The 25,774-nt window shown below is 41.2% G+C and overlaps 1 protein-coding gene across 1 annotated transcript in view; it reads left to right on the forward strand.

Moving 5' to 3' along the window:
• Nucleotides 1–4,934: 4,934 nt before the first annotated feature.
• Pak2 (p21 (RAC1) activated kinase 2) overlaps nt 4,935–25,774 on the forward strand; it is an 83,469-nt gene continuing 62,629 nt past the window's right edge. Inside the window, exon 1 of the mRNA XM_042667539.1 lies at nt 4,935–5,213. The gene's annotated coding sequence lies outside the window, so the exon portion shown is untranslated. The remainder of the gene's footprint in view (nt 5,214–25,774) is intronic.

The raw sequence follows: 25,774 nt of genomic DNA on the forward strand, positions 1-25,774 counted from the left end.
GGAAAAAATTATTTTTTTTCCTGTTACCTTTTAAAATATTTCTTTTTTGGGTCCGGTCGTGGGGCCTGAACTCTCAGCCTGGACGCTGTCACTCAGCTTTTCAGCTCAAGGCTAGTGCTCTACCACTTGAGCCACAGCGCCACTTCCGGCTTTTTTCTTTTTGCTTATGTAGTGCTGAGGAATCGAACCAAGGGCCTCAGGCATGCAAGGCAAACACTCTACCACCTAGCCACCTTCCCAGCCCTAAAATATTTCTTTTGCATGTATAAATTGGCTGGAGGTTTAATGAAACTGAAAACTAAGAAACTAAGATTCACTGATTTTCTACTGAGTTTGTTGGGGAGACAATTCAAGTTGTCTTTGTGTGTGTGTGTGTGTGTGTGTGTGTGTGTGCGCGTGCGAGCACGTGTGCTTGTGTGTGTGTGTACAACCCTGGGGCTTGAATTCAGGGCTCTTGTGCCGGCTCTAAGCTTGTTTTGAGCACGGCTAGTGCTATGTACCTGAGCCACAGCTTCACTTCTGGCTTTTTTGGTAGTTAAATGGAGATAAGAGTATCCCAGGCTTTTTTGCCCAGCCTAGTTATAAACTACAGTTCTCAGATCTCAGCTTCCCGAACAGCTAGGATTACAGGCATGAGCTGCTAATATCCAGCTTCAAGTTGCCATTCTTAAGAAGTGTTCTGTGAAATTAACAACAAAAAAAAGGAATCTCCAAGTGATTTTTTTTCTCCTTAGACAAAGGGATTTGTCTACTGTTATATATTTGGGGGGAAATAAAAAAATAAACTAGGGCTGGGAAGGTGGCTTAGTGGCAGAGTGCTTGCCTTGCATGCACGGAGCCCTGGGTTCAATTTCTCAGCACCACATAATCAAAAAAAGCCAGAAGTGATGCTGTGGCTCAAGTGGTAGAGTGCTAGCCTGAGCTGAAGAGCTGAGGGGTAATGCCCAGGCCCAGAGTTCAGACCCTTCAACCAACAAAAAAAAAAAAAAGAAAATACCATAGGCTTATTAGGCTATTAAAAAAATTAGAACAAGGGCTGGGAAGGTGGCTCAGTGGTAAAGCGCTTGCCTTGCATGCCTGAGGCCCTGGGTTCGATTCCCCAGCACCACATAAGCAAAAAAGGAAAAAAGCCGGAAGTGGAGCTGTGGCTCAAGTGGCAAAGCGCTAGCCTTGAGCTCAAGAGCTGAGGGACAGCACCCAGTCCCAGAGTTCAGGCCCACGACCGGACCCAAAAAAACATTAAAAAAAAAATTAGAATAAGCAAGGTTGAAAAAGAGATGCCAAATTGTTAACATTGTTTTATGTAGTGTCACAGGAGGTGATCAGTGTTTCTGTTTAATATTATTAATTTTTCCTAAATATTTTGGGGTTTTATGAGAATAAATCATAATTTTATGTGTGGCATCATACACTTTTTTTTTTGGTCCTGGGGCTTTAACTTGGAGTTGGGTGATGTCCTTGCACCTTTTTGTGCTCAAGGCTACCACTGTAGCACTTGAGCCACAGTGCGACTTCAGGCTTTTTCTGAGTGGTTTATTGGAGATAAAAGTCTCATGGACTTTTCTGCCTGGGCTGGCTTCAAACCACAATCCTCAGATCTCAGCTTCCTGAGTAGCTACGATTATGGATGGGAGCCACTGGTGCCCTGCTTACACTTCTTTTTGTAAGTGTGTTTATGACTTAAATATTAGAAAAGGTAACCCAATGTCATAAAGCCAGAAATGTTAGAAATGTTTAAAGTGACTAAGATTTCAACTCAGTTTAGTTACATACCTGTTTCATGTTTTGGTATAAGAAAGAATTCTATATTTTTCAAGCATTTCTTTCATGATAGGATAAATAATATAGCATTGAAGTGGATTGTGTATTTGTAAAAATTCAGTAACATCCACAGATGGTGGAGCCATAGCATTGGTTCACTTCTCAAGAATGGATATCAGTATGCATATGTAAGACTTTTAGTCTTCAGAATGGATTTCTAAGTATTTAAACGCATTTGTAAGTGGATATTTAAGATTGTGGCTAAGAACCTGGTTCACTTCCTTACATGTATATGTATAGCTATCAAAAGTATAATAAAAATATAAATGTTCATGAAGAAAACTTTGATATGACTCTTCTTGCCTGGTCAGTAATGGCAAATGACATTTTGATATAACAGCATACTGTTTTTGGCTGTTTCTCTTGTCTTCCCTTGGTACTTATTGAACAAACACTTTATAATTCTGACCTTTTTTGGGGGCGGTTATGATACACAGCTCCACTTCTGCTTTTCTGGTGGTTGATTGGATATAAGAACCATGATCCTCAAATCTCAGCCTCCTGGGTATAGCTAGGATTACAGTTGTGAGCCACCAGCTCCTGGCAACCTTTTTTTTTTAAGGTCCAGGAAATGGATACTGTTGTCTTGTTCATTGTGCTCTATTATTTGTTCTACATTTGTGGTTTGTTTTTCTTAAAGTATTATGATGGGTTCTTTTGGATACAAAGAACAGATTAACAGTTGATCTCAACTAAGGGTAGCAGAGGGGCAGCAGAGGTGTGTGTGTGTGTGTGTGTGTGTGTGTGTGTGTGTGTGTGTGTGTGTGTGTGTGTGTGTGTGTGTGTGTGGCCACTTAAGTACTTAAATTTTTTAGCTAGATCTTTTATAGAATGGTACATGGTTTATGAACTAGAAAGATCTATTGCAGCTTTAATGAATATTCCTGGTATTCATTAGTTATACATCTACATTTCAAAAATGGATGTTGAATGATAATGATACGAAAATTATTAGGCTGAAGTGACCACATCCAACTGACAAAGTATTTTACTAGCAGGTAGTTGAATATAGGATTTGGTAGGCTACAGGCTACAAGAGAATAGTAAGATGGCCTAGGTGTGCTCTTCAGAATCATTCTAATAGTGGTAGAATAGCAGGTACTGGTCATTTTTCATTGCAGCTATTGATCTCATCTTCTGAGATCACTTTCTTCCTGAATTATTCTTTAAAGGAGTTGTTTGCAGGTCTCTCTTGTTTCTGTTTTTTTGATAACTTTATTTCATATCTTATTCATCTGGTTGATAATTTAGTGTGTACACTTTTTTTTTTTTTGTCGGTTGGTCATGGGGCCTGAACTCTGGGTCTAGGCGCTGTCCCTCAGCTCTTCAGCTCAAGGCGAGCGCTCTACCACTTGAGCCACAGCACCACTTCCAGTTTTCTGAGTAGTTTATTGGAGATAAGAGTCTCACGGACTTTCCTGCCTGGGTTGTCTTTGAACTGGGATCGTCAGATCTCAGCCTCCTGAGTAGCTAGGATTACAGATATGAGCCACCAGCGCCTGCCACTTTTTTTTTTTTTTAAGCATAGCATTTTATTCCACTAGAATTTCTGAAGCTGAACAACCTGGTTAATGTGTACACTTAGTTATTTTCTCTTGATACCTTGAAATTTTTATGTCATTGAAGAGTGGTACTTGGGGCTGGGAAGGTGACTCAGTGGTAGAGCGCTTGCCTTGCATGCCTGAGGCCCTGGGTTCAATTCCTCAGCACCACATAAGCAAAAAGAAAAAGCCGTAAGTGGCGCTGTGGCTCAAGTGGTAGAGCGCTAGCCTTGAGCTGAAGAGCTGAGGGACAACGACCAGGCCCAGAGTTAAGGCCCCATGACCAGACCCCCCCCCCCCCAAAAAAAAAAAAATCCAACTTCTTGACCAGCCCCAAGGCCTTGTCTTTGGTCTCTCATCTCCTATGCTACTCTCACCAAAATTGCCCTGCTTACCACTCTGGTTTCCTTCTTCTCTTTGGGTTGAGTGTTTAAGATCCTTCATGATATAAATCTTGTTTATTCTAGTGTGTTTTGTTTACTTATTTATTTTTGAGGCAGGGTCTTACTATGTAACTCATTTTAGTCTGGAACTCAGTGAAATTCTCCTGCTTCTGTCTTCTGAGTACTGAGATTGCGGGCATGGGTCACCCTGTCTGTCTCTACTCCAGTGTTTTCTAATAGTATCCCCATCTTTCATTAAGCTCCAGCTACACAGGCATTCTTTTTTTTTTTTTTTTTTTGGGTCCGGTCGTGGGGCCTGAACTCTGGGCCTGGGCACTATCCCTCAGCTCTTCAGCTCAAGGCTAGCGCTCTACCACCTGAGCCACAGCGCCACTTCCGGCTTTTTTTCTTTTAGCTTATGTGGTGCTGAGGAATCGAACCCAGGGCCTCAGGCATGCAAGGCAAGCGCTCTACCACTGAGCCACCTTCCCAGCCCTTACACAGGCATTCTTGACCACAGCAAAACCTCCTTTTCCCTTCCTTTCTATAATGCTTTCCTCTGGGTGCTTCTCTGTTTTCAGTTTAAATGCCACCTCCAAGAGGCCTTCTCTGCCCACTCAGGTTTTTCTTCATACCAGATAAGCAGTCCTGTGATTTTTCTGTTTGGATATTTGTAAATTCCTCCAAGGTGAGAAAAACCATGTCCACTCTTGTTTCCCTGTTACCTTGTGGTATCCTGCACACAGTAGCTACTCAAATATTTGTAGAATAAGTGAACACATTGATGAGTTCCTCCGAGGATAAACTGCAGAATTTTTATTTGTGGTTCTTAATTTGGCAGCCAAATATATTAAGAATTTGTATGTACAAAGCAAAATGGAGAATGAATTCCCAGAGACAAAGGTCTTGAAGCAGATTTGTGCATTTACTACCTATCCTGTCAGCAATAGCCATCAATAGACAAGGAGAGTGCACAGTGCCGAAATCGATGAATGATTGATTGTCCCTGTCCATGCAAATCTACCCCCAGAAGAAAGCTACTAACGCGAAAAGCAGTGCCCATCGTTAAACTACAACTCCCAGCAGCCCCGCGCGAGCCCGCCCCTCAGGAGGTGGTGCGCAGACCCGCCCCAGGGAGCCTCGGCCGTGAGAGAGGCGGGGCTTTGTTCTGGTCTCGCCCCCGCTCGCCGCCGCTGCCCTCCCCCAGGGTTGTGGCCACGCGCGGCGGCGGCGGTTGTTCCGCTTCCCCTCCGGCCCGGACGGTCGCCATTGCCGAAGGCTTCTGCCCTCCCCTAGCTGGCCCGCGGGGCTATCGCTGCCTCCTATTCCTGTGGTAGCCGCGGCTGCGCTCCGGCGCGGCCCCTCTTCCGGTCCCCTTGCGCCGCGCGCTCGCCCGAGGCGGCTCCTCTGCCTGTCCGGAGCTCGGACGGAGGCGCCTCGCTGGGGCGGGGACGTTTCCTCGCCAGTGGTAAGTGTGAGCCCGGCGGGGGACGCGGGCCGGCGCCGCCCTCCTCTCCTTCCTCCTCCAGCGGGCTCCGCGGCCTGCCAGGCGGAGCGGCCCGGGACGGCAGACCTGCCCGGCGCGAGGCCACCTGCAAGCCGGGGCCGCGGCTTCTGGGGCGGTGGCTCATTGTCTGTTCCCGGGGGCTGTTTTCTCCCCGGCTGCTCGGGCTGCGCGCTGTCCTCTTCCTGGATCCAGCCCTGCCCTGCCCTGCCCTGCCCTGCCCTGCCCCGGCCGGGCCCGTTCCCCCCCCCCCCCCCCCCCCCCGCCTCGACTTGGGCCCAGTGTCTCGGGGGGCGGGAGGGAGGTGGTCCCGGGTTTTGCGCTCGCCGGGGCTCAGCGTCCCCCTGCAGGCTGTGTCCGCTGCGAGTCCCAGCGCGGAGAGGTCCTCGTCGTCGGAACTCCCAGCTCCACTCGGCTCTGCCGCCTTCAGCACCGCGGGGAAGCCTGTGGAGTTTTCCGGGAGGTGGAAGGCCTCCGCCGCAGAAGTGCGCTTTCGGATAGCTCGGATTCTTGTTCGGTCTCACACCCGGAGGTGTCTGTTGGCTGTTTTTGGTAACTTGGAGTTGAGATTGGCTTTTCACCATGTTTGGTTTTCTTTGAAACGCTCTCGCGCGCGCACAAACGACGTTGCCACAGATACCTCGGTGGACTCGTCCTTTTTACGGATTCAGCAAACATAAAGTCGTCCAGCAGCTGAAGGCTGTGCACTCATTGCCTTTGTCAGTTGCTGTGAAGTTGTCACCACGCTGATCTTTTAATTTTAATGAGAATGCTCTTTGGGCAAGGCGAGCGTGATTTGTTTTCCCTCTGATAAATAACCAACTCCCACTGATACCGTCTCGGTGCTTTTTTACAAGTGGACTGTAGTTTGCAGGTTTCTTTTTTAACCTCTGCTTAGAGACAAATGGTTAGTCCTAAAATTAGAGGACGAGGAGCTGTATTTTGGATCAAGGTTGTGCACGTCACGTTTTTTTCCCCCTGCTGTGTTAGACTCTTCCGCTCTTAAAAGTAGGCAGGATATTGAAATAAATGTACAAGAATTTGCTCTGGTGCTGTTTTTGTAGGGTGTCTAAAACAGTAACACTAAATAAAATTAGAGTGGGATAAAGGCAGTGAATAGTAATTTTTAAGGCAGGTTAAAACTTGTCAACTTTGCCAGGAACAGTATGGTTTCTATAAAAGTATGTAACACTCTGCGTGTATGTCTTTTTCACATTGTATATATACCTGTGTGTAAGTGAAAGCCATTTTTATGTTCTGTCAGAGATACTGATTTAAGACATTAGTTTTTTACTCTTTGATCTTCTGCTTTTAAATCTTTCTAGTTGGCAAACAACAACATCACCACCTATTTACATTTACAGTATGGAAACTAAACTTCATGTTGTTGACCTATAATAGATGTAGATCTTAATCTGACTCTCAGGGTTAGGTGACTTAGGTCTAGTATATTTTTGTGTTTTCACTAATCATTGTTTACCTTTCCTTCCAGTAGGGTTTGAAAAAAATTTACTTAGTACTCAGCTTCAATACTGTCATCATTTGGTATTATCAATTGTCCTTAATGAAATATCTTGTTGTGCTGAGAGATTAAGGTGTAGAAATATTGGAATATGAAAAGTTCTGTTGATACCAGCATCTGCAGCTACTTTTTTTTTTCTTTTTTTATGGGGGGGTAGAGTCATGGGGCCTGAACTCTGGGCCTGGGCGCTGTCCCTCAGCTCTTCAGCTCAAGGCTAGCGCTCTACCACTTGAGCCACAGCACCATTTCCAGCTTTTTTCTTTTTGCTTATGTGGTGCTGAGGAATCGAACCCAGGGCCTCAGGCATGCAAGGCAAGCACTCTACTACTGAGCCACCTTCCCAGCCCCTCTGCGGCTACTTTCTATAAGATTTCTCTCTCTCTCTCTTTTTTTTTTTTCCACTTTGAGACCTGCTCTCCCCATGATGCCCAGGATGGTATCAAAATTCCTGGGCTCAAGAGATCCTTCTGCATCAGCCTCCCAACTGGCTGGGATTACAGGTTTTTACTTGTGCCTGGAAAACAGATGTTTTTATTAAGAAAAGTTCCCCAGTGTCTTGTCTTTGGGCCTGGATTCCAGGTTTACCATATTCAGCGAGTTATTTTGGTTTGTGACATTTATTACACTGCAAACCCGAGTTCATTAAGTATCAGTAAGTTTGTCTATATCTAGTAAGCAAATGAATTGAGTTTTCTGTGATTTCTCAGATCCTTTTTATTTTATTTTTTGTCCGTCATGAGGCTTGAACTCTGGGCTTGGGCGCTGTCCCTGCGCTCTTCAGCTCAAGGTTAGTGCTCTATAGCTTGAGCCACATTGCCACTTCCGGTTTTCTAGTGGTTTATTGGAGATAAGAGTCACGGAGTTTCCTGCTCAGGTTGGCTTTGAACCATGTTCCTTAGATCTCAGCCTCCTGAGTAGCTAGGATTATAGGCGTGAGCCACCTGCACCCGGCTTTTTTTTTTTTTTGGCCAGTCCTAGGGCTTGAACTCTGGGCTTGGGCACTATCCCTGAGCTCCTTTTTGCTCAAGACTAGTCCCCTACAACTTGAGCCACAGTGACACTTCCAGCTTTTTAGTTGATTAATTGGAGGTAAGAGTCTCATGGACTTCACTGCCTGGGCTGGCTTTTGAACCAAGATCCTCAGATCTCCGACTCCCAAGTAGCTAGGATTATAGGCATCAGCCTCCAGCATCTAGCTTCTCTGAACTTTAAGATAGGCAGATTTCCATGTAGACATGGTTAACAGTAGTTTGTAGCTCTTTTTCAGTTAAATATTTTAAGAGGGAGAATTTAGAATTTGCACTGGTAGTTAAGGATATAAACTTCCAATTATACTTTCTAAAACTTGAGAACTTGTGTAAGTAGCCAAGGATAAAATAAGTAGGTAGTGTGTTCAGGTATGTGCTGCTTTTTGCTATCTGACTTTTCTGTTTTTGTTTAAAACTAGACCATGTTCAAGTGTTCAAGATGTTGACTAATTTGTTTGCAAAAGCTCCTCCAGTTAGAGGGTTAACTAATTTCCAGACTAATCAGAGTAATTCTAGTTTTTGTTTTTTACTTAAGAAATATTTGGGATAGTTCTAGTCTCTCCTATATCTTCCATTTTTGATCAGTAACCAGATCTTTCAAATTCATTGAATTTCTTTGTGATTTACATCGTAATCCTTTTTGATAGTCCTCAGTGGAAACAGCACTTTGTTTTCAATGTACAGAATTTTGGTTCTTAATTGTAGGTTTGTGTCCTTATTATTCATAGGAAGTACTATAATCTTTGTTAGTTTCTTATTAAAATTTTAACCTCTTAATCTGTTTGAGACAGATCTTGCTTTGTAGCCTAAGCTGCCCCAAACTTGTGATCTTCTAGCAGAGGCTTTATACTCTCCCCTGCTGGCATTATTGGGACACTATATATATGTATATATATATACATATATATATATACACACATACATATATCCTTTTTTCTGTCTGAATATTATCTTGCCTTCATATGTTATACTGTAAACATGGATGTACAAGTACCTGTTTAAGATCTTGTTTTCAGAAGTGAAATTGCTGAATTATATGATAGCTCTGTTCTTAATTTTTTTTTCTTTTTCTTTCTTTTTTGTCAGTCGTGGGGCTTGAACTCTGTTTGGGCTTGGGGGCTATGCTATCCCTGCTCTCTTCAGCTCAAGGTGAGCGCTCTACTGCTTGAGCCACAGCACCACTTCCAGTTTTCTAGTGGTTAATTGGAGATAAGAGTCTCATAGACTTTCTGCCTGGGCTGGCTTTGAACCATGATCCTCAGATCTCAGCTCCCTGAGAAGCTAGGATTACAGGTGTGAGCCACAGGTACTGGCTCTTAATTTTTTTTTCTATAGCAGCTTTTACTGTTTTATACTTCCACCCAAAGTGCAAAAAAGCTTACATTTCTTTACACCCTTGCCACATTTTTCTTTTTCTTTCTTTCTTTTTTTTTTTTTTTTACTGATACTGGTGTTTGAACTAAGGGACTTGATAGGATTTTTTTTTTTTTTTAATAGTAGCCATCTTACTGGGTTTCAGGAACTCTATCATTAAAAGTTTTGTTTTGTTTTTGAGATAGCCTAGGCTGGCTTTGAACTCAGGATACTTCAATGTCCTCGTGCTAGGATTACAGACATATGCCACCATGCTGGGCTTTCTCATTATAGATTTGTTTACATTTCTGTAATGGTTAGTGACATTAAATATCTTTTGATAAACCTTTTTTGTAGTAGTGCCTTCAGATTCTTGTGAGCAAGTTGTGTACAGATGTGCCTTCCGCCTATTTGAGTAAATATCAAGGGGCATGATAGCTGGATTTAATGATAAGAGTATTTGGTTCATGAGAAATGTACGGTATTTCATAGCTTCTGTACTGTTGAGCATTTCCACCAGCAATGAATGAGATTTGCTGTTGTTCCACATCCTTGCCAGGATATTGATTTTAGATATTTGTTTCTTTCTGGCAGTGGCAGTATGAGGCCTTATACTTGCTAGACAGGTCCTCTACCACTTGAGCCATGTCTCAGCCATTTTTGCTTCAATTATTTTTTGATAGGGTCTCCCTTTTTTGCATTGGAAGGCCTGGACTGTGATCCTCCTAGTTATGTCTCCTGCTTCGTTGTGATGCCTAGCTTTCACCCTATGTCTAGTTTATACTTAATGATTGAGGTGGGATCTTGATAATGCCCTCACTGGCCTCAAATGACAGTTCTCTCAGTCTATACTTCCTGAATAGCTGTGCATACTGGTTCTTAAAATTTCAGTCCCCTAATAATAAATGATGTTGAATATCTTTGTAGTTCTTTGTCATCTGTTTATCATATTGGTGAGTTATTTTGCTGTGTGTGTGTGTGTGTGTGTGTGTGTGTGTGTGTGTGTGTGTGTGTGTGTGTGTGTGTGTGTGTGTGTGTGTGTGTGTGTGTGTGTGTGTGTGTGTGTGTGTGTGTGTGTACGTACGTGTGTTCCAGGGCTTAAATTCAGGGCCTTGATGCTGTCCATGAGCTTTTTTGCTCAAGGCTGGCACTCCCGCCTCAAATGACAGTTCTCTCAGTCTATACTTCCTGAATAGCTGTGCATACTGGTTCTTAAAATTTCAGTCCCCTAATAATAAATGATGTTGAATATCTTTGTAGTTCTTTGTCATCTGTTTATCATATTGGTGAGTTATTTTGCTGTGTGTGTGTGTGTGTGTGTGTGTGTGTGTGTGTGTGTGTGTGTGTGTGTGTGTGTGTGTGTGTGTGTGTGTGTGTGTGTGTGTGTGTGTGTGTGTACGTACGTGTGTTCCAGGGCTTAAATTCAGGGCCTTGATGCTGTCCATGAGCTTTTTTGCTCAAGGCTGGCACTCCCGCCACTTGAGCCATAAGCTCTCTATCCAGTTTGTTTGTTTGTTTTCCAGTCCTGGGTCTTGAACTCAGGGCCTGGGTACTGTCCCTAAACCTCTTTGTGCTCAAGACTAATGCCCTACCATTTGAGACACAGTGCCACTTCTGGCTTTCTGAGTAGTTTATTGAAGATAAGAGTCTCACAGGCTTTCCTGCCTGGGCTGGTTTTGAACCTCTATCCTGAGATCTCAGCCTCCTGAGTAGTTAGGATTACAAGTGTGAGCCACTGGTGCCTGGCTCTATACTTCTTTTATTTGTTCAATAGCTGTGTCTTTCCTGGCTGCTTTGTTTTTGTTGTGTCTCTTTAAGTTACTTGTAGTTTAATTTTGTTTTAGTCCTAAATAGATGCTTAAAATATTTATTGTCATATAGTAAATTTGCTTAGTTGTTCTCTGATATGTTATTTATTTAATGCCCTCTTTTTAAAAAATCTTTATTACTACTTCTTTGGGTATTTTGTTTTTAGATTTTTGTTGAGTATGTATCAAAAAACTACCATCTTAACCATTTCCAAATGTACAGCCCTTTGGCCTTCTGGACATTTGCATTGTGTTGTAACCATCGCTATCATTTATCTCCAGAATGTTTTTCAACTTCACCAACTAAGACTCTAGACTTACCACTCCTTCATCCCTCCCTACCTTCACTAATAACCTATCTCTGTCATCTTTCTGCTTCTGTGAATTTGCCTTTTCTAGAGGTTTCATAGTAGTGGAATCATATAATATTTGTCCTTTTATATCTGGCTTATGTTAGGTGGTATAGTGCTTTGGGGTTACATCAGTGTTCCATATATTACTACCTAATTTCTTTTTTGAGGCTGAGTAGTATTTCAATGTATGTATATGTTAAATTTATCCACTCATCTGTTGGTTGATGTTTTCTACTTTTTACTGTGTAAGTTATATTTAGTTTGCTTTTATCTTAAACAACCTGATTTTTAAAGTATATTAGTTTACATAAATTCAAATCTAAATCTGAACTGGAAAAGTTTTTTTATATATCAGTCTGAGAAAGAAATTATTTTGAGTCTCCCTGTATCTGAAGACTAGGTTTGTTTTGATGATGTTTTCCTTACTCTACCCACAATGTACCTTTGATTTCTAGAGTGAGCTTGGGACCTGCTTTTTGAGCTCTGTTGTTATTTTGATGGGGTTACTAGAGCTTGGACTTGGAGCCTCTTTCCCCTGCTCTCCTGTTCCCCCGAAGCTGTCAATCTTATCATGTAAGACAAACTTCTACTTTAATCTTTTCTTACTGGTTACTTGGAGATAGGAGTCTTGGATTTGTCTGCCACGGCTTTGAATATGATCCTCAGATCTCAGCCCCTTAAGGAGCTAGGATTACAGGCATGAGCCACCAGCAAGCGCCCTGCTTGCTGCTTCTCTCCCCCTCCTTCTTCTCCTTCTCCCTCTCCCTCTCCCTTTCCTTCTCTTCCCTCCTCCCCTCTCTCTCTCTTTTTGTGCCCATCCTGGGGCTTGAATTAGGACCTGAGTTTTTTGCGTACAAGGCTACTGCACTTCCACAGCTCCAATTTCAGATTTTTTTGTGGTTACTTGATGATGAGTCTCACTTTTCTGCCACTGACACCTGGTTCTGTGCATCTGATTTTTTTTGTTTTTTTAAGGAACTCTTATGCCAGTTTGTATTGCAAATTTTCCAAACAATGCATCAAACATATACCCAATTCAGTGCATCTGATTTTTTTTAACTTCATGACTTCTGTCTTTGTAATTACATTCACTGCTAATATAGATTAATACATTATTCAGGTGGATTAATTACCACTTTTTTCAACTTTACATTTAAATTGATTCATTATGTCAGCTGGCATACATTTTCTGCTAGGTTTTCTTGGTAGGAGCACTTGGAAACCACATTTAATAATCCTCAGAACTTCTACTGTATCATCTTGCAATAATCATTTTCTTTCAGATCTTTTCTCCACTCATTTTCATTTTTTCCTGGGTCTAGATGATTCTCTGTTCTGAGGGTGGATTGGTGGTTTGAGGACTTGAGGTTTGGTCCTTACGTCCTTAACACTTGTTAGATCTGTACTTTACCACTTGAGATGTGCCCTATTCCCTTCTAATTTCAGCACTTGGAAGTATGAGGCAGGAGGATTGTCAGTCCAACACTACTCTGGGCACAATAGTGAGACCCTTATTCAAAAAATTTTTTTAAAAGCATCTTAGATTGACTTTCATCTTTTACTAAAAGATATTTCATATTAGGTATCTCCGATAGCCAACATAGTTGTACTTTTCCTATATTTATTGCCCCTTGCCTCATTTTTGCATTTTTATTTCCATTTGAAATTTGTGTTCAAACTTTTTCATGTTTAGTGCATTTTCTGTCTTTTTTTTAGTAATCTTTGTCATTGCTTACCTGTTCTCCCTCTGTTCCCTACCTTGTGAACAGTTCAGAAGTATTTCCTGAGTCTTAGCACTTTACTTGTCATGCTTTATTTTACTAATGTGGTAACTAGGTGTAAGCCAAGAGGAAGAGAAGAAAAGGATCACATCTGAATTACAAAATTTCTTTGCACTTGTTTCCTCTGTGTACAATATCCTTCCTTTCTTTGGCTGGCTAATTTCTTTCCATTCTTCAGAAGCCAGTTCTGATTTTTTTTGCTTAATGAGATATACATTAGTCCCTATCAGTTCTTCCTTCATCACAGCAGGATATCCTACGTTACTATTTTCCTACTGGTACCTCAAAACCAAGACTAAATCTTTGGTTGCTAAACTTGACTGACACATTTTAAACAACAAGTACTTTAATGAGTGAGTTTGGAAAGAGTTACTAAGAACTTTTTTATATTTTCCAAAGTATGTTGTTATCCTTTTTAACTTCTAATGTGAAAATACCAAAAACATGTCTCTTTGGGATACCTGAATAGTGACTATTTTTTTGTTCATGTTTTGGACTTTATTCTGATTTGATTTTTTTTTTAAAGATTTTATACTACTTTTACTTTAAAAAGTACAGTCAAGTGCTCAGCTAAAGAGATTGAGATTAGAAGGATCATGGTTCAATATCAGCCAGTACAAAAGTTCTTAAGACCCCCCCCCTCTCAACCAATGTGTGTGGTAATACATGTTTGTCATTCCAGCTATGCAGGATGCTGAGATTGGGAAGATTGTAGTTCTAAACCAGCTCAGCAAAAAGCTGAATAGACACCCCTCCTCCCCAGTCTAAATAGAAAAAGCTGGGCAGCACTTGCACTTGTCAGTCTAGATATGGCAGGAAAGAATTGGATAATCACCATCTAGGCTGATCTGGGCAAAAAGAAAGACACTATGTTAAAAATAACCAAAGCAGGGCTGGGAAGGTGGCTCAGTGGTAGAGCGCTTGCCTTGCATGCCTGAAGCCCTGGGTTCGATCCCTCAGCACCACATAAACAAAAAAAAGAAAAAAGCTGGAAGTGGTGCTGTGGCTCAAGTGGTAGAGCGCTAGCCTTGAGCTGAAGAGCTGAGGGACAGTGCCTAGACCCAGAGTTCAGGCCCCACGACTGGACCCAAAAACAAAACAAAACAAAAAACAAAAAAAATAACCACAGCGAAAGTGCTAGAAGTAAGGCTTAATCATAAACACCTGCCCAGCAGGCATAGAGGCCCTGAGTTCAAACCCTGGTACAAAAGAACATAAAATACAGTTAATACCAATACAATTAAATACAGATAAAACCAAATGCAGTTAAAACCAAACCCTATAAAACAGATGTTTACTGCCCAGTTACCTTTGACTTTTGGGGTTCCTTCACTTTTATTTTTACTACCTGCTTCCATACACCCTCTAATCTCTATGCTATCTCATGAGCTAGATCACACTATTACTATTGGCTAGAATCTCATCTTCTGCTTAGGAATAATTCTGTTTAGGGATAATTACGTTACAGTAGCATCTGAGTAAAGCTTAGACTATTTACCATCCTAGTCTCATCTTGAACATATGATAAACTGTGAAGTTTCTGTGTCTGTTTTGGAAGGCATGGATAGTTTGGGGACTTGAAGGATTATGGAGGCATGAAAGCCTAAAACATGACTCAAAAAAATTATTCTTTTTGTTTTTGTTTTTACTGTGAAAATACCTTACAGAGGGGTTACAATTACATGAACAATTGAAAATTTATTCTTAAAAAGTGTATGTGTGTGTGTGTGTGTGTATGTGTGTGTGTGTGTAGTTACATTGGCTTGAACTCAAAATCGTGTGTTTCGTTGGTAGGTACTGAATTCACCGAGTCACACCCCTAGCCCCCAGTCTTTTTTGCTTTGTTTTATTTTTAGGTAGGATCTTGGTGTTTTTTGCCTAGGACCATCCTGTACCAGATCTTCCTGATCTCTACCTCCTCTCCAGCAAACTGAAATTATGGACATGAACCATTCCACCCAGGCTAAGTATGTTGTATATTAACTTTTAAAAATGGAAAAATAAGGCGGGCGCCGGTGGCTCACGCCCCGTAATCCTAGCTACTCAGGAGGCTGAGATCTGAGGGTCACGGTTCAAAGCCAGCCCAGGCAGGAAAATCCATGAAACTCTTATCTCCAATGAACCACCAGAAAAAACTAGAAGTGGCGCTGTAGCTCAAGTGGTAGAGTGCTAGCCTTGAGCTGAAGAGCTGAGGGACAGCACTCAGGCCCAGAGTTCAAGCCCCACAACCGACCAAAAAAAAAAAAAAGGGAAAAATAAGCCAGGCACTGGTGGCTTCATGCCTATAATCCCACCTACTCAGAAGGCTGAGATCTGAGGATCATGGCTCAAAGTTAGGCTGGGCAGGAAAGTCTGTGAGACTCATAAAATATCTCCAGTTAACCACCAGAAAACCAGAAGTGATACTGTGGCTCATAGTGTTAAGAGCGTTAGCTTTGAGTGCAAAAGCTTCAGGACAGTACCCAGGCCCTGAGTTCAAGCCCTACAACCAACCAAAAAAAAAAAAAAAAAAAGGAAAAATCAAACATTTTTACTGTCCCTTTTTTTTTTTTGTCACTAGGAATTCTACTAGCAGCATAAATAATAAAGATAGCAAGGTGTTTTCCGTTTTTCTTTTTTTTTTTTTTTCTTTTTGTCAGTAATAGGGCTTGAATTCTGGACCTGGGTACTGTCCCTGAGCTCTTCAGCTCAAGGCTAGTGCTCTACCACTTGAGCCACAATGCCACCTCAGGTTTTCTGGTGGTCAATTGGAGATAAGAGTCTCATGTACTTTCCTGGCTGGCTTGGAACTGCGATCCTCAAATCTCAGCCTCCTGAGTAGGTAGGATTACAAGTGCCCAGCAGGTTTTTTTCTTATAGATTACATTAGTTGTATAGGGAGATTTCATTGTGACATTTCTGTGTGTCTACAGTGTACCCCATTAACCTATATCCTTTATCATTCTCTTATTCTCCATTCCCCTCAAAAATAATTTCAGCTGATTTTAATCTACTTTCATACATGCATATAAAATACTTCAGGGCTGGGAATGAGGCTTAGTGGTAGAGTGCTTGCCTAGCATGCATAAAGCTCTAGGTTCAATTCCTTAGTATCACATAAACAGAAAAAGCTGGAAGTGGTGCTGTGGCTTACATGGTAGAGTGTTAGCCTTGAGCAAAGGAAGCTCAGGGATAGTGCTTAGGTTCTGAGTTGAAGCCCCTGGACTGGCTAAATAAATAAATAAATAAAATTCTTCAGCTATATTCATTCTTATTCATCCTCTGCATTATACCTTCTACAGGTTCTTCAGATACCCACCCCCAAGCAGGTCCTGTTTTACTCTTCAAGACAGCAGAGTTTTTTTTTGTTTGTTTGTTTTAAACTGATGTTTGCTGGTATATGTGTGTATATGTAAATAATAGCATAGATTGTAGAAGGCACAGCTATAAAGTAGGTTATGAAAGTACTTCTTTGCTAGAATATGGCAAAAACTCTAAACTGTTTTGTAGCCCCATTAGAAAACTATGAGATTACTTTCATTTTTCAGTTAATATTTAGAACTTTTTTTAAATTGCTCTAGGAACCTCTGACATATTTAAAACTACCTACTTCACCAGAGACAAACTCATCATTTGTGCCTCTGTGTGTTAGCACAGTCCCTCTTACTCTCTGTCCCCCTTAAGAATTCCCCTCCCCCAAGAAAAGAACCAGCCTTTTGGGGTTGGAGGCAAGGCTCAGTTGGTAGAGCGCTAGCCAATGAACAAAAGCATCAAGTATCAAATTTGAGTTCTGGTCTCATACCAAAAAAGCAAAAAGAGAATTCCCCTATGTTTTTTAAACCTAAGATATAATTCATATATGATAAAATTCATCCTTTAAGGTGCAATTAAATAGCTTTTTAGTGTAGTTACAGCTTTTGCAGCTATCACTATTTTAATTCTAAAATAATTGCATTACTTCATAGAGCACGGTGGTCCCTGACCCCTCCCCACTAAATATTCACTAATTTTTTGTCTTTAAATTTACATATTGTGGACATATAAATAGAATTGTACAATACACAGTATTTTAAGATTAGTTTCTCAGCAAAATGTTTTGTGTAAGTACATATGTTCGAGACTGCTGGGGCTTGAACCCAGAGGCTTCATGCTTGCTTGCACACAGCTGGTGCTTTACCACTTGAGCTATGTCTCTAGTCTGGATTTTGCTGGTTTATTGGAAATGATGTCTGAGGGCTTTTCTATTTTTCTATCTTTGGGGACATGTATATTTAGATCTACAAAAAGCATTCTTTTTGTTTTGGAATTAAATGTTTTAAATTAGTAATTTTCAAAAGTTTATTCATTTAGTTTTTGCTGGTCCTGAACTCAAGGCCTACGTACTATCCCTAAGCTTCTTTGTGCTTAAGGCTAATGTTCTATCACTTGAGCCATAGTGCCATTTTTGTTTTTTTTCTGAGTAGTTTATTGGAGAAAAAAGACTTGTGTCCTTTTCTGCCTGGGCTGGCTTCAAATTGCAGTTCTCAGATCTAAGCGTCCTGAGAAGCTAGGATTATAGGCGTGAGCCACTGATGCCTGGCTTTTAAAAATGTTTTTTTGTTTTTTGAGGGTTGAACTCAGGGCCCTGGGCACTATCCATGATTTGTGTGTGTGTGTGTGTGTGTGTGTGTGTGTGTGTGTGTCTGTCTGTCTGTCTGTCTGTCTGTCTGTCTGTCTGTCTGTCTGTCCTGGTGTTTGAACTATGTGTCTGAGAACTGTCCCTCAGCTCTTCAGCTCAAGGCTAGCGTTCTACCACTCGAGCCACAGTGCTACTTCAGGTTTTCTGGAGGTTTATTGGAGATAAGAGTTTCATGGCCTTTTCTGCCCGGCTGGCTTTGAATCACAATCCTCAGAGCTCAGCCTCCTGAGTAGCTAGGATTACAGGCATGAGCCATCAGCATCTGGCATTCAAATTTTTTTTCTATCGTAGACTAATTACTCCATAAAATGGCATGCAAAATACAAACAGCATTTGCTATTGTTTAATTAAAGTCAACAGATATAATTGATTTTATGAAATTTCTCTAGAAATTTTCAATGTTGTTTCTTAATTTTCATACCTAATTTAGAGTAATAATAAGTAGCTAGTCCACACTCTACTATTGTGTACTACTACTGCCTTAGTCCACTGAATGGTAGTTGTAAAGTAGTGCAACTTTTACCACATTAGAGCAGGAAGCAATTGCTTGATTTGCATTTTTTACACTTCCCTACTGTACCTCTCAGTTCTCATTTGTTGCTGAGGTTTTGTGGCTTAATGAGAATATACTTCTATAGATCTTGTATCAACTGGTTATATTATTTTTTAAGCAGTACTGGGGTTTGAACTCAGTACTTCATGCTTGCTAGATAGGTGTTCTTACTCCTATGAGCCATGTATTTTGTTTGCTTTTTATTTTTGAGATAGTGTCTTGGTTCCTCCCCTTGCATGTACCTGGGTGCCATCTGCCAGTTAGACATAGTGTTGTAGCTAGGATAACAGGTGTTTGCCACCAAACCCAGATTTTTGTTGGGAAGGCATATCATGAACTTTTCTGCCTAGGCTGCCTTGAGGTTGTCCTGAGATAACTTCCCAAGTAATTAGGATTACAAATGTGAGCCACTAGTAGTACCTGACTTAAGTGGCCATTTTTGAGATAGGGTTTTGTTTCCTGCTTGGGCATACAGCAATACTTCAAACTGCCTATTACAAGCCATCATGTCTAGCTTTCTTCCATTGAGTTCAAATCTCAACAGACTTTTCTGGACAAGGTGGCTTGGAACTAAGATCTTCCCTATTTTGAGTGACAGGTTGAGAAAGGATCTCTCAAACTTTTCAGCCAGAGCTGGCATGGAACCATGAGCCTCCCATTGTCTGCCTCACAAGTAGCTTGGATTACAGGCACAGGCTTTTGGTCTCCAAACTTGAGCTACTTAATACTTCATTGAGATAAGTTGGAGGGTGCAGTTTCTAGAAAGATAGCAAGAGAAAGCTAGATGCCAGTGGCTCACACCTTAGATACTCAGGAGGTTCAGACCTAAGGATTGTGCTTCAAAGCCAGCCCAAGCAGAAAAGTCCATGAAACATCTCCAATTAGCTACATGATAGACTAGAGGCATAACTCAAATGGTAGAGTGCTGGCCCTGAGCAAAAAAACTGAGCAAGGCTTTGAGTTCAAACCCTAGTACTAGCACAAAAATAAAATGAAAGCAAAAAAAAAAAAGAGAAATTTTGGGCTTGGAGCCTGATGAGGTTGGCATTCTGTGTTTCTCTTACAGGAACTCTCAATGCTTGTGGATAGAGAGTTTCTCCTCCATTTCTAGAAACATAGAAGCCTTGTAAGCTTCCAACCATGTCACTTAAAAATTTTTTTAAATAATTAAAAATGTTACTATAAAGGTGATGTATGGAGGGTTACAGTTATATAAGTCAGGTAAAGAGTACCTTTCTTTTTGGACAGTGTTACCCCCAACCATGCCACTTTGAAACTCCCAACTTAATTCTTTGTAAATAATTTGTCATGTTGATTCAGAGCATAATTCCATGCCTCATTGTTCTCATTTCTGCAATAATAAGTATGCATCATTGATACATTTCTCCCTCATGACCCTATAGCCATTACCAGTGTTTGAACATAAGTGATTCATTATCTGTTGTCTGACAAAGTCTAAGAGATAGATCTAAACGTACAGTGGGCATGTGCCACCTCCTGACTTTTCAACCTGTAGTCTAGTATAGTTGTAAGAAATGCACTCTTTTTTTTGTTGTTGTTGATGGTCGTGGGGCTTGAACTCTGGGCCTGGGCTCTGTCCCTGCGCTCTTCAGCTCAAGACTAGTGCTCTACCACGGGAGCCACAATGCCATTTCTGTTTTTTTTGGTGGTTAATTGGAGATAAGAGTCTCATAGACTTACCTACCTGGGCTGGCTTTGAACCGAGATCCTTGTATCTCAGCCTCTCCTGAGTAGCTAGGATTACAGACGTGAGCCACCGGCACCTGGCAGAAAGGCACTCATGCCACCAGTTTGCTTCTGCTCTGCTGATGAAGATCCTGAAATAAAGTGGTGTATTTGTTTATAGTGGCCCTAAATGAATGAAAGTACGTAGAGCATTTGAGTCATTAATTAATGTAAGCATTTGTTGATGCCTCTGTAAAAAGCATTATTTTTAATACTTATGGAGAAGTATGGAAATATTCTTCTTTTTTGATCAGTCATGGGGCTTGAACTCTGGGCCTGGGCACTGTCCCTCAGCTCTCCAGCTCAAGGCTAGCGCTCTACCACTTGAGTCACAGCACCACTTCTGGTTATTTCTAGCGGTTTATTGTAGATAAGAGTCTCATGAACTTTCTTGCCTGGGCTGACTTTGAACTGTGATCCTCAGATCTCAGCCTCCTGAATAGCTAGGATTACAGGCATTAGCCACTAGCGCCTGGCTTACGGAAATATTATTTGCCAGCCAGTTAATATTCTTGTAGAAAGAGAGAAGTTAGAAACCAAGTAGAAGTTAAGGAGTGTGAAGTAACATAAAGATGGGTGGGTATAATCCCAAGTCCAGCCAGAAGAAAGAAAACCATACAGTAATTTGAACGTGAAAGTTCAGAATGACTGAGTATAATGAGAACTGAGTAATGAAAGGTTAGCTAGTAAGAAGTAAAAGATAAGTAAGAAATGAGAAGTAAAAAGAACACAGGGATAGTAAAAGTAAGAAACTACTACTACTAACTATCCTTAGGGCTGAGATAGAGCACCCAGAGAAGAGCCCTCCCTCTCCATAGTACTGAGATTCAGACCATGTTGGAGAGAGCATGTCTGTGAAACACTGAAATAGCAGAGAAGTTTCTGCCATTTGGTGGTTCTGTGTTTATCAGAGTTGCGGAACATCTGCCCTGTAGGGTACCTGAGCAAGCTGTTAACAGAATTGATGGATGATAGAAAGCCAGTGTCTGGTCATGTTGCCCTGTGAGAAGCTAATTAGTGAAGGAACCAGTGAAGTCTAAAAACCTGAAGCAATTTTACCTGAAATGTCTCTCTATCTCCCTCTACTGACAAGGTTTAGTACTGTTCTGTCAGGAAAGAAAAAAATTACAGGCCCCAGATCCATGTTCAGAGTAGGTAAAAGAGTAAATTGGAATTGAGAGGCACTATGCTTTTAGTCAGCAGGACTGGTTATTTAAGTGATATGGGACTCAGATTATGTTATGATACTAAAGGAAAAAGTAGTACTTGAGAGATTATGAGAGAATTAGATTTTTTTTTTTGTCAGTCATGGGACTAGGCTTTCTTTCTTTTTTTGGGGGGGGTTCTGGTCGTGGGGCCTGAACTCTGGGCCTGGGTGCTTTCCCTCAGCTCTTCAGCTCAAGGCTAGCGCTCTACCACTTGAGCCTCAGCGCCACTTCCAGCTTTTTTCTTTTTTTGCTTATGTGGTGCTGAGGAATCGAACCCAGGGCCTCAGGCATGCAAAGCAAGCGCTCTACCACTGAGCCACCTTCCCAGCCCCAAGTTTAGCATATTTTTGTGTCATTTGTTTGTAGGAATTCCTTATCCAACATGTATGTGTGTGTGAGTGTGTGTGTGTGTGTGTGTGGTATGCACACCTGCACCAGGGCTTAAATTTAGAGGCCTAAACACTCAGCTTTTTCATTTGCTCGCCTTTTTTGTGGTTTATAGGAGATGAACGGATGGCAGCAAACCTCCATTCTCAGATCTCAGCCCTCTCAGTAGCTAGGATTATAGGCATGAGACACATGTGCCCACCTCTCCAAGATATATTTTCGGTTATTTTTGTTGTAGATATTTTTTTATTGTGTAGAATATAGTTACATTTAAGTCTTTGCCTTCAGTATTTCCTGTGCCACAAAGATATTCTGTGTAAGGATGCTCTATAATTATCTAAAAGAACTTTGATTTTCATGTTTAATTTTCAATTTGTTTGAATTTGGGGGCAGGAGAATATATGACAGGTAGGAATCTTTCCTGGACTGCTCTACTGTAGAGTTCGGGGTAGAGGCTTCTATAACTTTATCTTATCAGGAAGTATATCTAGGGAGCAGAAGTATAAGAAAAGAGTGAAGCATGGAAGGAGTAGTAGCCAGTAGGAAAGTGTAACTGATGGTTTCATTACATTGTATGATCCCCAAGAAAGTCACAAGGCCATTCAAAGCAGAGTGAGTGAGAAGGCAGAGTGAGAAAAGAGAGTTAGCTGTTTTTTCCTATCCCCTTGGCGTACTCCTACAGTTAACTCCTCTATACTACTAAAGTTGCACGTACTATGATAATGTGCAGCTCATTATTATGACAGTGTACATACTCATGATGTAAGGTCTGAGTATGTTGTGCCTGAATGTAATTTGTTATTTTAGTAGAAGTTTGAATAGGAGGATCTGAAAAGGATGCAAAGGGATTATATATCTGGTATGAAATCTAATGTTGGTCATGGGGCTTGAACTCAGGGCCTGGATGCTATACCTGAGCTTTTTCGCTCAAGGTTAGCACTCTACCGCTTTGAGCCATAAGTCTACTACCAGTTTTATTGGAGATAGGAGTGTCAGGGACTTTCTTGCCTGATCTGGCTTTGAATCATGATCCTCACATCTCAGCCTCTGGAGTAGCCAGGATTATAGGCACAAGCCACCAGGACCTGGCTTACCATTTAAAAAAATTACAGATCTTTGCACATATCCACACAAATGATAACTGTGGTAATGGATGTTTTGATTATGGTAATCATTATAGAGTGTACAACAGATTATCATGTATATACTTCTGATACATACAGTTTTGATAATTATACCTCAAAGCTGGAAAGCTATATGGCTTATCTTTCTATAAATAAATGTGTATATTAACACATCTACCTCACTCCAACCTCTGTACCATTTAGGTAAGTGGTAGCATACCTATCTCACAATCCTTCCACTTCCTGAAAATATTTACTCTGTGGTAGCATGTGAAAACTCCTGGCCTCTTCTCTTTGTATCTTTGTAAGTATTTTTGGTACTTGTATTGAACTCTCATTTGTTTTTATAAGTTTTATAATGCTTTAATGCATGATGTACAGTTAATCAGCCAGTCCCCTAAAATGGCCACTTGAATTGCTTTTAGTTTAGTTTTTTTTTGGTCAGTTGTGGGGCCTGAACTCTGGGTTTGGGTGCTGTCTGTCCCTCAGCTCTTCAGCTCAAAATAAGTGCTCTACCACTTGAGCCACAACACCACTTACAGCTTTTTCTGCTTACACATGCTGAGGAATCGAACCCAGGGCCTCATGCATGCAAGACAAGCACTCTACCACTGAGCCACCTTCCCAGCCTCTGCTTTTAGTATTTTATTGGTATAGGTAATGCTCCAGAAAGAGCCCAGAGCTGTGTTTGAGTTTTTTGTTTTGTTTTGTTTTGTCGGTAGTGGGGCTTGAACTCTGGGCCTGGGCGCTGTCCCTCAGCTCTTCAGCTCAAGGCGATAGCTCTACTGCTTGAGCCACAGTGCCACTTCCCGTTTTCTAATGGTTTATTGGAGATAAGAGTTTCATAGACTTTCCTTCCCAGGCTAGCTTTGAACTGTAAGCCTCAGATCTCAGCTTCCTGAGTAAATAGGATTATAGCTGTGATCCACCAGGCTGGCTTGGTGTTTGGTTTTGTTTTGTGTTTATCCCAATGTGTGCTTGGAATCAAATTTCCCAAAATAGGATATCTGAGATAAGGGTTATAGTTTATATTCTCCCCCCCCCCCCCCCCCCAGTCATGGGGCTTGAACTCAGGGCCTGGGTGCTGTCCCTGAGCTTTTTTGCTCAAGGCTGGTGCTCTACCACTTTAAGCCACTTTCAGTTTTCCTGTGGTTAATTGGAGATAAGAGTCCCACAGACTTTTCCTGCCTGGCTTTGAACCACAGTCCACAGGTCTTAGATTCTCGAGTAGCTAGGATTACTGGTGCCCAGCTTATAATTCATATTCTTAAATGTTATGCTACGTTTTTTTTTCCCAGACAAGGTTTTTCTGTGTAGTGCAAAGTGTCCTCAAACTCATAATCCTGCCTTTGCCTTCTAGTGTGAAGATTACAAGCATATACTACCTTACCCAGCTTTGTTATACTTCTTTTATATGAAAATCACTGATTAGTAAACCTATTTTCACAGGATTTCAAGGGGATGGGAAGCAAACACTAGTGCCTGTAAAAAGAAAGGACAATTAGATATATTTTTGTTTTATAAATACTTTACATCTACACTAAAAGTTATTTTCTTGTTTTTTTTTTTTTTTTTTTTTGTCGGTCGTGGGGCTTGAACTCTGGGCCTGGGCGTTGTCCCTCAGCTCTTCAACTCAAGGCTAGCGCTCTACCACTTGAGCTACAGCGCCACTTCCAAAAGTTATTTTCTTAAGTGATCAGAGACTGTGGGCTTTACCTCAATGCAGTAGCATGCATGTAGACTAGCAATTGATGGTTCTCAGTATAAGCACAGTACTCTTGATAACATGATTTTCCAAATAGTAAAAAACTTTATGAACAAATAATGCACAACTCCTCTTTTTGTTGAATCCTTACCTGGTTTTGGGATGAGTGTGATACTGGCTTCATAGAATGAGTTTGCAATTGCTCCCTCTGTTTCTATTTCATGGAAAAGCTTCCGGAGTATTGGTGCTAGTTCATCTTTAAAAGTCTTACAGAATTCAGCAGTGAATTCATCCGGGCTTGAGCTTTCCCTTTTTGGAAGACTTCTGATTACTTCCTCTATCTTGTTGCCTGTTACTGGCTTGTTTAGCTGGGTTTTAATTTTCTTGGTTCAGTTTAAGCAGTGTGTATGTTTCTAAAAATTTGTCCATTTCTGCTAGGTTAACCTTTAGTGAGTATAGGTTTTGAAAGTCCTTTATAGTCATTTAGATTTCTTAGATGCTTGTTGTAATGTTTCCTATGGCATCTCTGATTTTATTGATTTGAATTTCTTCTCTTCTTTTTTTAGTTAATCTCACAAGTGCGCTGTCAATTTTAGTAGTTTTTTAGTTCCTATTTTGCTGAATTCTGTCCTTATCTTTGTTATCTCTCTGTTTAATAGCTTTAGATTTTTTTTTTTCCTTGCTTTTCTGGCAGTTTTAATTGCATCATAAGGTTATTTACTTGAGCTGTTTTGTTTAAGTTTTCTTTTGTCAGTCTTGGGGTTTGAACTCTGGGCCTCGGTGCTGTCCTTGAGCTCTTTAGCTCAAGGCCAGTGCTCTACTACTTGAGCCACAGTGCCACTTCCGGTTTTCTGGTGGTTAATTGCAGATAAGAGTCTCAGGGTTGTTAGGCGAAATGAACCCCAAGATAAGGATTCAAATGTTTTTTTCTTTTTTGCGATTGTTTCCAACATATTAATAAGATGATTTCTTTGTTGCTTTGTATGTACCCCCCCCCCCCCCCCACGGTATAACCCCTGCTGTCACTGTATTTGATGTTGGTATAATTTGTGGAGGGGAAGGGAAAGAACAAACTGTTTAAATAGGGTTACAGGTAGACCCATTACAACAATGAGCTGTACAAGACGCACTAGTCTTGAGCAAAAACAAGGCTAGGGGTATAACCCAGGCCCTGAGTTTAAGCCCCAGGACCATCACCCACACAAAAAAAATGTTGTTGTTTTTTTTTAGTCAGTAGTAGGGCTTGAACTCTGGGCTTGGGCGTTGTCCCTGTGCTCTTCAGCTCAAGGCTGTCACTCTA

This window comes from Dipodomys spectabilis, unplaced genomic scaffold (genome assembly GCF_019054845.1).
Source record: "Dipodomys spectabilis isolate Male_0828 unplaced genomic scaffold, ASM1905484v1 ptg000017l, whole genome shotgun sequence".
Classification (NCBI taxonomy): Eukaryota; Metazoa; Chordata; class Mammalia; order Rodentia; family Heteromyidae; genus Dipodomys; species Dipodomys spectabilis.